The sequence below is a fragment of the Eutrema salsugineum genome, unplaced genomic scaffold (assembly GCF_000478725.1).
Source record: "Eutrema salsugineum unplaced genomic scaffold, Eutsalg1_0 scaffold_10, whole genome shotgun sequence".
Lineage (NCBI taxonomy): Eukaryota > Viridiplantae > Streptophyta > Magnoliopsida > Brassicales > Brassicaceae > Eutrema > Eutrema salsugineum.
Window position 1 is genome coordinate 1,345,651 of NW_006256908.1, and position 13,548 is coordinate 1,359,198.

Genomic DNA, 13,548 nt, shown 5'->3' on the forward strand with positions numbered 1-13,548 from the left:
GAGTGAACCTGAAGTAGCATTGCAGCCGATTAAGAAAGCAAAGACAAAGCCAGAACCTGAAGACAAAGAACCAACTTTTGATGATTACTATGCTATGTTCAAGGATATAAAGGTGTTGCAAACCAAGTTCCCTGATATGGAGCTGCTGAAAAAGATGGGGCTACTTGAAGAGGTGAAGCTTATTTTTAACAACATGGGATTTGGTGGATTCTTTGAGATGAAAGATGTGGCTCATGATGGAGTAACACAAGAGTTTCTTGCATCCCTTGAAGTTTGTGGGTATGGCCCCAGAGATCAGAGGATCAAAGAGGGCAATGGTCTTGGGCACATAGAGTTCACAGTCAATGGTACACCATACCACGTAAGATTCAAGGAACTAGATGAGATCTTTGACTTTCCAAGACCTGCAAAGGATGAGACGTTGAAGTTCACCTATCCTGATCACATGATTACTGACCTGTGGGATACAATAGCTTTTGGGGGCTTCAGAGGAGGAAGATGCAAGAGTTCGATAAGAAACCCAGCCATCCGCTATGCTCACAAAGTGCTTTGCCAAATGTTTTTTACCAAACACAATGATGGTGTGGTGCATCTAGCTGATATGGAGCTATTGGGTATGGGTCTCCATCCTCTCATCGGTCACTTGAAGAGCAAGAGCGAATTTCATCTCCCACACTACATCCCTTCTGGTGGTACACTCTTGGCACATCATATGCTGATATACAAAGACATTGCTTGGGGTGAGGGTAAAAGGCAGAAGCTCACTAAGTTGCACAATGGATGGTTAGTGACAAAGATTTTGAAAGCAAGAGGTTTTGTCTTTGATGATGTTGAGGTCAAGTCTGAGTTGATTGATGAAGCCACCCTCACCAAGGTTGGGTTTTTAACAGAAAGCAATGGTGAAAACTTCTTGTACACCTTCAAGCTCTTACAAAATGAGAAAGTTCAAGTTCTGTTGCCACACCCAGCCATCACCACTCTCACAGAAAGGCACAATGTCTCCTTTATTGTTCTAAAAGATCAGCTCTACAACCCAGCCATTGACCCTCCAATTCGCAAATGCAAGAAGACCGCAGTATCCAAGGGTAAAGAGCCAGTTGAAGAGCAGAGCACAGCTAGGGCTGCCGGTTGTGAGAATGAGGAGCCAAGAGTCCTTGAAAGAAGGATGGGAGCAGGCCGGTACCATTTTTATCCTTATGTTTGGGGTGAACCTGAGTATCACACAAAGAAGCTGTATTCAAGAGTTAACAGCCTTCAGAAATGGTGCAAATGGCAAGACAAAACGATCCACAAGCTAGTTGACTGTGTTAGGCAACTAAAGAAGAAGGTGAAGAAGCTCACAGCTCCAGGCACCTCACCCAAACAAGTTACAAGAGAAGAGGTGGGAGAAAGCTCAACAGCTCATGACCTTGCATTCCCACCAAGAAAAGAAGACTGGATCAACCCGGCCACAGCGTTCCTACCAGATTCACCTGAGAGCAGCCCACCTAGACATTCAACACCATCCTGCTCTACCTCCAATCCATCCCATTACCTGGGATTTGACCTCAGCGATTGAGGTAAATACTCCAAACCTTGTATATATGCATGTAGATTTTCTTTTCCTCTTTGCATTTTACTTGTTTGTTTTGCTTTTACTCCTTTCTCATGCTTTAATAACACAAGGGACTGTGTTATTTAAGTGTGGGGGAGGAGTTTCATCTTTTACTAATCATGTTTTCTCTGTTCTTATTTTACACTTTGAGTCTTGAGTCACATTCTTGCATGCATTCATCTAGGTTCATCTAAGTGCATATATAAAAAAAAATGGTTCATGTAGTTGCATTCTCATTTTTAGGATTGAGTCTAGTTGCATATTCATGTAGGCTGCATCAATTCAAGGGAGTAATGATAGATTTTTCCTTGAGAGAATATCACTTTAAGAATTCGGTTCACTGCCCTAGTTTCTAGTTCTTTGCTGCATGTAAACAAGAAAGAAATCAAGACTGATCCATGCTTTGAACTTGTTGAGTGAATCAAGCTTTGATTAGTCCAGCCTTATCTAAGTGAGAACCATAATTTGACAATCTAATTATCATTGCTTGTGCATGTCATTGTGAACTCATGGGTACCCTTAAAATATTTGAGCTCTCTTATCCCTTTTAGCACTCTTTGCTAGCTCAAATAGCTGTTCTCTCACCTTGAGACGGTTCCCTGCATTTTACCAAACCTTCCTTGAAGCCTGAAACACTATAGTGAGAGATGTGAGGCCTTTTTCTGAATAAACTTGACAGAAAGTGTTGGGTTTAGGGCGACAAGATTAGGGTCTCATGTAGATATAGCTCAACATCATGAGTCTAGAGTAGGCTAGGAAGAGTTCTTGAGAGACGCTGAGTGGAAATCAGGAAATTTGAGATGAGAACCAGGGGATGGAAAAGAAAAGAAAGCGGTTTGGGGTCTGCTGTGTAAAGAAAGAAAAGCTCTTGTGTTTTGAAAAGGAAAGTCTAGCCTCTAAGTAAAAAGAAAAGAAAAGAAGCCAAATGGGCTCAAGTGTTTGAAAAGAAAAGAAAAGAGGCTAGAAAGTGTTATATGGGAAAAAGCTAAGTGGAAGATTCAGACCCAAAGCCTGAGTTTAAAGTTGAAAAGATGAATCCCCTGGTGAGGAAAAGAATGAGAGTAAAGTGAGGAGAGGGTTGATAAGGCAATGAATGTCTTGAGAAAGGAGTAGCTAGGATGAAAAACAGTAAGAAAAAATGCTGGGTTCAAGGTTCATCTTTAGGGTTCATGTTTTAAAACACAAGGAATTTAGGCAAGGATTTTCTATGACTCTGAAACTATGATAGACACATGTAAGATTGGCCAACTCTCGTCACCTTAATCATCTAATCACTTGTTAATGGCAATTAACTCTCGCTCTCATGCCAGAACAAGATCATGCTTGGTAGATCGGAATCCATGATATGTCTATATGTTACATCATTTAAGTTGCATTTTAGAGTCCTCATCATATGTTTTCCCATGTAAATTGAGTCCTTAGGCATCAAAATAGGATTTAGGGCTTGCATTAGGTCCCAAGGAGTTTTGCATGTTTTGAAGTCTTTATCAGGTGCTTTGGAGGTCATTTGGAGCCCAGGAAGAGGAGCAGGAAAGAAAACGGTGAAGAAAAGGGTCAAAAACGGTGAAAACCGCTTGGAGAAATTTCTCGGCCAAAACTCGTACTGTCTGGACTGGAACCTCGGTCAAAATCTTTACCGAACGGCCAAAATCGGTTAAAATCGAGTATCGAGTGAAAATTCCCTCGGGTGAAATTTTAGGCCGAGGCGAGAAGGATTTTACGGCTAAAAAGCTTACCGCGGTATACAGCTCTCGGCCATTTTCCTTACCGCGGGAAGCTTTTCTCGGTTAAAACTTATCCTTACCCATGCGTTTCAAAGATCAGCAATCCGGGGAACCTTCCAGTCCGAATCAGTTGGCGGGGTCTTCATCAAAGTTGGAGATAATCAAGCAAAGATCCTAGAACAGTTGGAATCATCCAATTCGGACCAGTGAGGAGAAAGATATGGCTTCCGGAGGATGCTCTAGTATTGCGCGCACCCGAGAACCGAACAGCGAACTTCAAAGATCACGAGGGACGGAGCCCTTCCGGTCCGAACTAGTTTGCCCGGTCTTCATCAAAGTTTGAGATATGTGAAAGACCTTCCCGGAACGCTTGGAATCGCTCAATTCGGAGCGATGTTTTGAAAGATAAGATCTCCGGAGTTCTCATCGGTCCAAAAGCTTGTTTTCCGGTGATTCCAATGCGGTGCAAAGATGCGAAATCCAGGTAGCCTTCCACTTCCCAAGCTCCGACGGTTTCTTCACCAGAGTTCGAGCTTATTGAGTCATCTTGACTATGGAACTGGTCTCAAAGCAATTGGAGTCGTGTGTTGAAAGTTACTACTTCCGGAAGGCAAGTTGGTCGATACGAGCCTAAACGAGTTGCGTTACGCGCTAAGTATTTTCCCAAGCCTCGACATCGTTACCTCGATGATGCTCAAGTCAAGGCTCATATCTTGAGAGTATTTTGGGATCATATCTCGGGCTAACACCTCGGCATGTTGGGATCAAGGCATGCACACGTAAGAAATGAAGCTGGAAACGACTAAGTGTTGAACGTGCACCTCGGTGTAATGGCCTCGACGTGCATGCCGGACTCTGATCTCCTGAACCCCTCGAATACCAAGCCCCGCGACATTTCATGGCGAGGTCCCTTGTCACAACTCAAGAATCAAGAACAAGACGGCTCAAGAACACACACGTGAAGATGGATCAAAGACTAGGGTTCATGCATGTTCTTGACGTGTTCTTCATGAGATCTCCATCTCGATCTTTGCTCACGTGCACCCCTCGACATCAAGGCCTCGGCTTTACTCTCCGACACACCGTGGCAATCACCCATCAACCCAAGAAGACGGCTCAGTACCCGGTTTGTTCCGGGCTGACCCGCGACACTTTCCCTTTGCTATAAATACATTTTATGACCGAAAACCTAATCATCTTATCTCTTATCATCTTTTAGCTTTAAGAACTTACCTCTTTTGTGAAATTTGATTAATCTAATCCGATATCTCGTTTTTGCATCAGAATCTTGTTCTTAATTTATTTCTTTTGTCATCCACATCAAAACTCCTTATCATGACTAGCTACACGTCTTGCAAAGGACTTAGTGAGCTCGTTATGATCAGTGAGTAGTCGTTTAAGCGGCTTTAGATAGGTAGATTAGGGTGCTTTCAAGATAGATTAATGGTTTTAGGTGTCTAGTCTTGCATGTTTCATTCCTTAACCGACGAGATCTCTAAGCTGGATCCAAGCACATCACTTGAGGTTCAGATCTGAGACATATCTCGCATCAAAAGTGTTTGTAGAAATGTCTGAACCTCTCGGTTAAGGGTTTAAGAGTCTTTCATCGCGAGAGTGATAGTTAGTTCTCTTAAATGACATATTGAACTGAATCTTATCGCTGACTGATTTGTGCTTCTCAAAAGAGATTTTGGTATGAAAGAGGATCAGTTTAGATGTTTAATACTTTCATGAGAAGATTAACATACTTTGAGTTCAAGTTAAATGAAACCCCTTGATAAATCTGATTCATTAACCCATCAGTTTAGCCTGGACGCACCCGAGTCAAGTATCCTGTCTAAATCTTCCGCCTTTATCACATATTATCATCTTTCGAACCATTTACTTGTCATTTGCATCTTTACTTAGTCTAAATCTTATCTTTCGTTTCATTTTCATGCTTGTTTACTTGTTAAATAGTCTAGCTAAAACCCTTATCCTTTCTCTCTTGACTTAAGATCAGAAGTAACATAGATTAGTGTCTCCATCACAAGTTTGGATTGATAACCCCTTGTACTACAAGACAAGGGTATTGATAACCTCTACAAAGAGTGAAAACTCTTAGTTATCAATCCATCTATGCTTCCGTATCCTACGTAGGTAGCTTTTGTCTCCTACGACGGGGACGTCCATAAGATCCAGTTCAGGCTACCCAGATACAACACTCTCGTGGCTCAGATTAAACCTAGGATCGGATTCTGGGTAATCAATCTTTTCCTAAAAACCTAGATGTCATTTGAACATGGGGTCCCTTTGGATTACCCTTTCACCCAACTTGGTGACTACTCAGACATGGCTGGGGTAGACATCATCATCGGTTTAGAACTAAGAAGAAGAAAAGTTAAAGAAACAAAGTTGCAGAAAAACTTCTCTTATTGAAGACAAAATGGCGATGGAGAGCTTCTAAAAATGCATAAAAATAAAATCTAAAATTACAAATGAGTTCTCTCTCAAAGAGAAGAAAGAGGCTCTCTTACAAAATACATAAAAACGAGTATTTATAGAGTTTCTCCAAGTCTTGGGCGTCTAGGGCTTGTAAAATGGGTGCAGGAAGTGTCTTGGGCCTTAGTTGAGCTCCTGAGGTTCGGACATAGGTCCACCGGGGGTGAAACATTCTGAGCCGCGGTGGGAAGAAGGCTGGCCGCGGGTGAAAGCACTTGTGCTTGACTGGGCTTGTGTTGATCGGTCTTTAGTGCATTGATGATATCTTGAGATCTAACCGTTGGATTGCTTTGATTCCAAGTGTGTTGGAAAGCTGGTTGTTACCTCTATAATATCCCCCAAATTTGGGGATAATCAGACGGTGAGAAGGTCTTCACTGGTTGCAAAACTTCTGACAGCCTGAATTTATCCAAAAATGTACTTTTGCTCCAAAATGCACATTAAAGTCCCAAGTTTCCTGAAAAGCCTTTTAAAACTCCAAAACATGGAAAACACTTATAAAACCTTTAAAACTGAGTAAAAACACCTGCATAAGATATTGATAGTGATCCATAAAAGTGGTCAAAATCAGGTGTTATCAATATGGGACTTTATAAATAGTCCTTCAGCCTTGACCTTTTAGGGTAGATAAACCAAAAAAAAAGGAAAGTTCAAAACACAACAGACTCGGGGGAAATAAAAAAACAATACGCAAAACCTAGGACAAATCTAAAAAGGAAACATAACAAAAGGACTAAAGAACAAAACCTGCAAAACAGAAAAAAGAAACTCATTAATAAATTCAAATTTAAATCCCGTACATTTCTTTAAGGCTGGCTCGAAGTGTGGTTGCTTGGTATTGGAGCTATCACAAGCACATTTGGGATGAGGTAAGTCTTTAAGAGCGGCAAGGCTTCAAGTTTTGAATGCGGGCTTGGTTCCTTGGTGTCCACGTCATCTCTTGAGCTTGTTATCTTGAGAGCTTCCATTGTCTTGATGAGATCCTCGGGTGCTTCTTGCATCATCATAATCTCCACAGCTTCATTGAATTCCTCCCTCATGTTTCTTGTGCTTGATCTTGTCTTTGGTGGCTCTCGCATGAATGGGATCTTCAAGTCTTGGAGTTGCTCCGTGTTGGTATCCTCATCAAAGAGGAACAATATAGTTTTCAGTCACTCCCGAAAAACACAGAAGGAAATAGGGCAAGACGAGTATCAGAAATCCTATGAAGCTTAATGGTGCCTCAAAATGCTCATTCCTAAAGGTAAATTTCGTGCTCCCTAAGACTCTACATCTAAAGGCGGTTTTCCTTTTCAAAAAAGAAGGAAAAAAAAAGAATGAAAGGAAAGGAAACAAAAACCTAAAAGAGTCTATGATAGCCAAAATTATTTGGAGCAAAGGCTACAAGTATTCATCTATAGAGTTATTGTTTTACAACTTAGACAAAAAACCAAGTCTGTGGGAGTTATGAGGAGAACCTGAAGAAAGAAGATCAGAAATCTTAAGGCAAGACGAATGTGACTGGAAACTGTGGCCGCGGTCAGCCTCAATCTTCTCTTGCTGTTTTGCATTATATCCTGTTTCTCCAGAAAAATGTAACCCTAAACACATTAAACCTCACCAATTAACAGCTCTTTGAATACCTAGCCTTGAATGCCTTCTTTAATATTCTTTTGATGAGAACCACTTGAACCTTTAATGAATGTTAAGAGCTAGTTGACTAGAAGTTAAGTCTAAGTGTGTAGATTTTTGCATGACAGATTAGCGGACTAGTTATGCTTGTGTTTTGGTGAGAATTTTCTAGGCTACCCTTGATTGATGCTGCACTTAATAATTGTCTAGGAATATGGTTGCTGATGATTTTGAATTCCATATGATTTCGGTTAAATATACTTTTCCAAGCTTGGATCTTGTTTTGTTTGAGGACAAACAAACTTTAAGTCTTGGGGAGTTGATAACACTGTATTTGTAACCAGTTTCATTTGTGTTTTTTTATGCTATTTCAAATGTTTTAACTAATTTCAAGTGCTTTTATCATGGTTTTCCTATATTTGTAGTTTCAAGACTCTTTTCAGGTTACTTAGGCAAAAACAATGTAAATTGGAGAAAAATTCACTTTTGCCTAATTTCAGACTTTCAGAAGTTTCACATCCGATGAAAACCAGCTTTCTAATGAAATTAAATTGGACGCAATCCAACGGTTGGATCATAAGTTACCCCAAATTCACTGAAGACATGTTCTGCAGTCTCGCGAAAGAAGCAAGGAAAGGAATAAAGTTTGGACATCATAAGTCAACCACCACAGTCCAGGAGCTCGTGACCGCTAGCCACGCCTCAGAGCCCTCCAACTGATATGTTAATAATTTGCATCATTTAAGTTGTATATTTAATTCCAAATCATGTCTTATTTCATGCATTTTAGGTCTTTAGGTGTTGTTTTAGGACTTAGGTGTTTGCATTAGGTCCAAATGAGTCTTGCATGTTTTGGAGTGTTTACAGATGATTTGGAAGTAATTTGGACCTGAAAAGATGAAGCCAGGAGAAGAAATGATGAATGTGGCTTTAAAAATGGTGAAATCATCCTTTTTGAGGTTCTCGGCGCTAGCCTGTACCGCGGGAAGCTTTTTCTCGGCTGTTTTCATGTACCGCTGTGGATTTCTCGGCCAAAACACGTATCAGCTGTTCAAGTTTCTCGGCAAAAATTCGCGGGTAAAGATACATCTCCGAGATCACGTTACCAAAAGGTCTTGCCGGTGGATTCAGTCTCCGCGGTCTTCATCAAAGATCAAGATAATGGATTTTAAATCTCAGAAAAGTCTGAATCGATGATTTTGGAACACCGAGCTGAAATATATGGCCACAGGAAGACAGACCTCTCTCGCATCCGTTTCGGAGCAATCCCATACGTCTGGAAAGATCGCATGTCCGGGGAGTCTTAACGTCCAATTCAGATTAAAGGGTCTTCAGTAAAGTTGTATATGATCATGTTACAGATCCAGAACAGGTCGAAGCATTGGATTTGGAGTCGTGAGGAGAGAGTTAAGCTTACCGGAAGGCACACCTGTCTAGCTACAGTTTCAAGACCGATCCGATGAATCACAAAGATTGTGTGGGACAATACCTTTCCAGTCTGATTCAGTTGCCGGGGTCTTCATAAAGATTTGAGATCTTTGAGTGTTCATTCCAGAAAATCTAATATCATCCGGTTTGGAGATATGTGCTGAAAGATACCGTCTCCGGAGTAAACACTTGTCCAAGATCTTCCTTTTGATCATTTCAATGCACATCAGATATGAGCTGTCCAGGGAACCTTCCACTTCCCAAGTGATATGTCTATATTTTACATCATTTAGACTGCATTATAGAGTCCTCATCATGTGTTTTCTCATGTAAATTGAGTCTTTAGGCGTTAAAATAGGACTTAGGGCTTGCATTAGGTCCCAAAGAGTTTTGCATGTTTTGAAGTCTTTATCAGGAGCTTTGGAGACCAATTGGAGCCTAAGAAGAGGAACAGAAAAGAAAACGGTGAAGAAAAGGGTCAAAAATGGTGAAAACCGCTTGGAGGAATTTCTCGGCCAAATCTCGTACCGGCTGGTCGGAAACCTCGGCCAAAATGTTTACCGGACGCTCATTACCGGCCAAAACCCTTACCGATCGGCCAGAATCGAGTATCGAGTGCAAAAATACCACGGGACAAGTTTTTGACCGAGGCAAGAATTTTGACGACCAAAAAGCTTACCGCGGTACACAGCCCTCGGCCATTTTTTTTACCGCGGGAAGGTTTTTACGACCAAAAGTTGTCCTTGCCCACGCAATTCAGAGATCAGCAATCCGGGGAATCTTCCGGTCCGAATCAGTTGGCGGGGTCTGCACCAAAGTTGGAGATAACCAAGCAAAGATTCCAGAACAGTTGGAATCATCCAATTCGGACCAGTGGAGAGAAAGATCTGGCTTCCGGAGCACTCACCAGCATTGCGCGTACCCGAGAACTGAACGGCGAACTTCAAAGATCATGGCGGACGGAGCCCCTCCAGACCGAACCAGCTTACCGGGTCTTCACCAAAGTTCGCGATCTATGGAAGATCTTCTCAGAGCATTTGGAATCGCTCAATTCAGAGCAACGGTTTGGAAGATAGGGTCTCCGGAGTTCACATTGGTCTAAAAGTCTATTTTCCGGTGATTTCAATGCAGCGCAAAGATGTTAAATCCAGGAAGCCTTCCACTCCCCAAGCTCCGATGGTTTCTTCACCAAAGTTCGAGCTTATTGAGTCATCTTGACTGTGGAACTGGTCCCAGAGCAATTGGAGTCTTGTGCTGAAAGTTACTGCTTCCGGAAGGTGACATGGTCGATACAAGCCTAAAAGAGTTGCGATACGCCCTAAGTATTCTCACAAGCCTCGGTATCTTTACCTTGGCGTCACTCAAGTCGAGGCTCATATCTTGGAAGTATTCTGGACTAGACCTCGTGCCAAAGCCTTGGCATGGTTAGATCGAGGCATGCATACGTAAGAACTGAAGCTGGAAACGACTAAGTGTTGAAAGTACACCTCGGTGTAATGACCTCGGCGTGCATGACCGACTGTGTTCTCCCAAGCACCTCGACATTTTATCCCGAGGTCCCTTGTCACGAACCCAGAATCAAGAACAGAATGGCTCAAGAACATACACGTGAGGATAGATCAAAGACTAGGGTTCATGCATGTTCTTGACGTGTTCTTCACGAGATCTTCATCTGGATCCTGACTCACGTGCACGCCTCGGCATGAAGACCTCGGCTTCACTTTCCGACACACCGTGGCACTCACCCATCAACCCAAGAAGGCGGTTCAGTATCCGGTTTGTTCCGGGCTGACCCGCGACACTTTCCCTTTGCTATAAATACATTTTGAGACTAAAAACCTAGTTATCTTATCTCTTATCTGTTTTTAGCTCTAAGAACTTGCCTCTTTTGTGAAACTTGATTAATCTAATCCGATATCTCGTTTTTTGCATCGGAATCTTGTTCTTTCTTTATTTCTTTTATCATCTAACATCAAACTCCTTATCATGACTAGCTACACGTCTTGCAAAGGACTTAGTGAGCTCGTTATGATCAGTGAGTAGTCGTTTAAGCGGCTTTAGATAGGTAGATTAGGGTGCTTTCAAGGTGGATTAATGGGTTTAGGTGTCTAGACTTGCATGTTTCATTCCTTAACCGACGAGATCTCTAAGCTGGATCCAAGCACATCACTTGAGGTTAAGATCTGAGACATATCTCGCATCAGAAGTGTTTGTAGAAATGTCTGAACCACTCGGTTAAGGGTTTAAGAGTCTTTCATCGCGAGAGTGATAGTTTGTTCTGTTAAATGACGTTTTTGAACCGATTCTTATTGCTGACTGATTCGTGCTTCTCAAAAGGGATTTTGGTATGAAAGAGGATCAGTTTAGACGTTTAATACTTTCATGAGAAGATTAACGTGCCTTGAGTTCAAAGTCAAATGAAATCGCTTGATAAAATGATTCATTAGCCCCTTAGTCTAACTTGGAAGCACCCGAGTCAAATATCCTGTCTAAAGCTTCTGCCTTTATCATTCATTACCATCATCTGAATCACCTGTTTGTTATTTGCATCTTAATTAGTTTAAATCTCTGCTTTTATTTAAATTTATTGCTCATTTGCCTGTTAATCATCGTCACCAAACTTTTATCATCTTGTCTTGACTTAAGTGAACAAATGACATAGGCTAGTGTCTCGTTTACAAGCTTGGTTTGACACCCCTTATACTACTTTGACAAGGGGATTGATAACCCTTCTAAGAGCCTGAAAACTCTTAGTTATCAATTTGGCGCCGTTGCCAACTTGTAGGAGCATTAGTCTCTTGTTTGTTCTTGAGTTCAAGCTATTCTTTCCTTTGTTTTACTAACTTCTTTCCAAGTTCTTGTTTTGTTTTCAGGTGCATGAATACCAGGTCTCGGAGCACAGGATCGCTTTTCCCATACGACGATAACATCGACAGATTAGAAAGGCGAGCTCGCGAGAGAGAACGGCACTTTGACAGACTTGGAATGGCAGAACAACAGAGAATGGAGCAACAGGCTCAGGCAGCCGAGCACCAGGCTCAGGCTAATCAGGCGCAGGCAGGAAGAAATGAACAACAAGCCTATGTTAATCAGCAACAAGCTCAAAGAAACGAACGGCTTGCTCAGAAAAACCAACACCAAGCGAATAGAAATGAACAACAAGCCCATCATGTTCATCCGCCACCGCCCCAAGTTCAGAGACAACATCCTCCAATCTGTCTTGGAGAGAATGACCAAGCTAATGCGCACCAATACCGAGCTGGGATTCATGCTCCACCAGTTCAAAACAACAACTTTGAAGTTAAAGCTTCACTGCTCAATATGGTGCAAAACTCAAAGTTCCACGGTCTAGCTGGAGAAGACCCTCTCGAGCATCTAGATCAATTTGATCGGGTTTGCGACTTAACCCAGATAAATGGCGTCTCCGAAGATAGCTTCAAGCTACGCTTGTTCCCTTTCAGCCTCGGTGATAAAGCACACCAGTGGGAAAAGAATATACCGAGGGGTTCTATACAAACCTGGGAGCAGTGTAAACTGGCGTTCTTATCAAAGTTCTTTTCCACATCACGCACGACTAAGCTCAGGAATTAGATCTCAAGTTTCACGCAGCACAATAACGAGAGCTTTAGTGAAGCTTGGGAATGGTTTAGAAGCTACACTAACCAATGCCCACACCACGGCTTCTCAGAGGCATCCCTCTTGAGTACTTTATACCGAGGTGCACTCCCCAAGATCAGAAACCAACTCGATACAGCTTCAAATGGGAATTTTCTTGGAAAAGAGATCACTGCAGCAATGGAACTAGTTGAGAACCTAGCCATGTCCAATGACACGTATGGAGAGGACTTTGATAGAGCAAACCGTACAGAGGGATCTAGTGATGAACAGCGCATGAAAAAGGATATAAGAGAGCTTCAGAGTAAGCTTGACAAGGTTTTGATGGCGACTCAAAAGCCAATACACTTTGTAGGCGAGTTTGATGAGCAAGGGCCAAGTTTTGACAATGTCAATGAAGATGGTCTAACACAAGAGGAGCTGAATTACATAGGGAATCAGCAGAGGTTTCAGCGGTTTAACAACTACAACAGTAACCCAAACCTCTCATACAGAAACCCGAATGTAGCTAACCCTCAAGACCAAGTGTACCCTGCTCAACAACAACAACAAAGCTATGCTCAAAAGGCTCCTTTTCATAATACCTTCCAGCCCAAGCAACAGTTCAGTGGGCAACAGCACGGCTACACTCAGCAGAATCAAGCGGCTCAGAGTAACAACTTCAACAACCAACCGCAGCAACACAAGTTTCCACCAGGGTTCCATCCGCAGCCGATGGGTAATCAACAACAGATTCAGGGAACGGGTCAGAATCAAATGGGGAACGACGTCTGTGGGATACTACAGCAACTGTTACAGGGCCAGCAAAGGGTTGAGAGCCAGCACGCGACAATGCATCAAGATATCAGAGAGCTTAAGCAGAATCAAGCTTCTACATCATCAAGAGGCCCGGCTTTACCAGGTAAACCGGAGCCGAACCCTAAAGAGTATGTGAACGCCATCACATTGAGGAGTGGTAAGGAATTACAAACTCCAACGCCTAAGACAAAGATCATTGAGGCCAATGAGCAATTAGAGGGGGAGGCAGCCTCAGACGATGCGTGTAAAGAAGCGGTCTTAGAGAAGGAACCGATCAAGGACAAAGGAAAAGAGGTG

At 42.3% G+C, this 13,548-nt stretch overlaps 1 non-coding gene across 1 annotated transcript; it reads right to left on the bottom strand.

Annotated features, from left to right (window-relative positions):
• Nucleotides 1-12,414: 12,414 nt before the first annotated feature.
• Nucleotides 12,415-12,521, bottom strand: LOC112081665. Its single transcript, XR_002896587.1, has one exon. It is a non-coding gene; the product is annotated as a small nucleolar RNA R71 (small nucleolar RNA).
• Nucleotides 12,522-13,548: the final 1,027 nt, after the last annotated feature.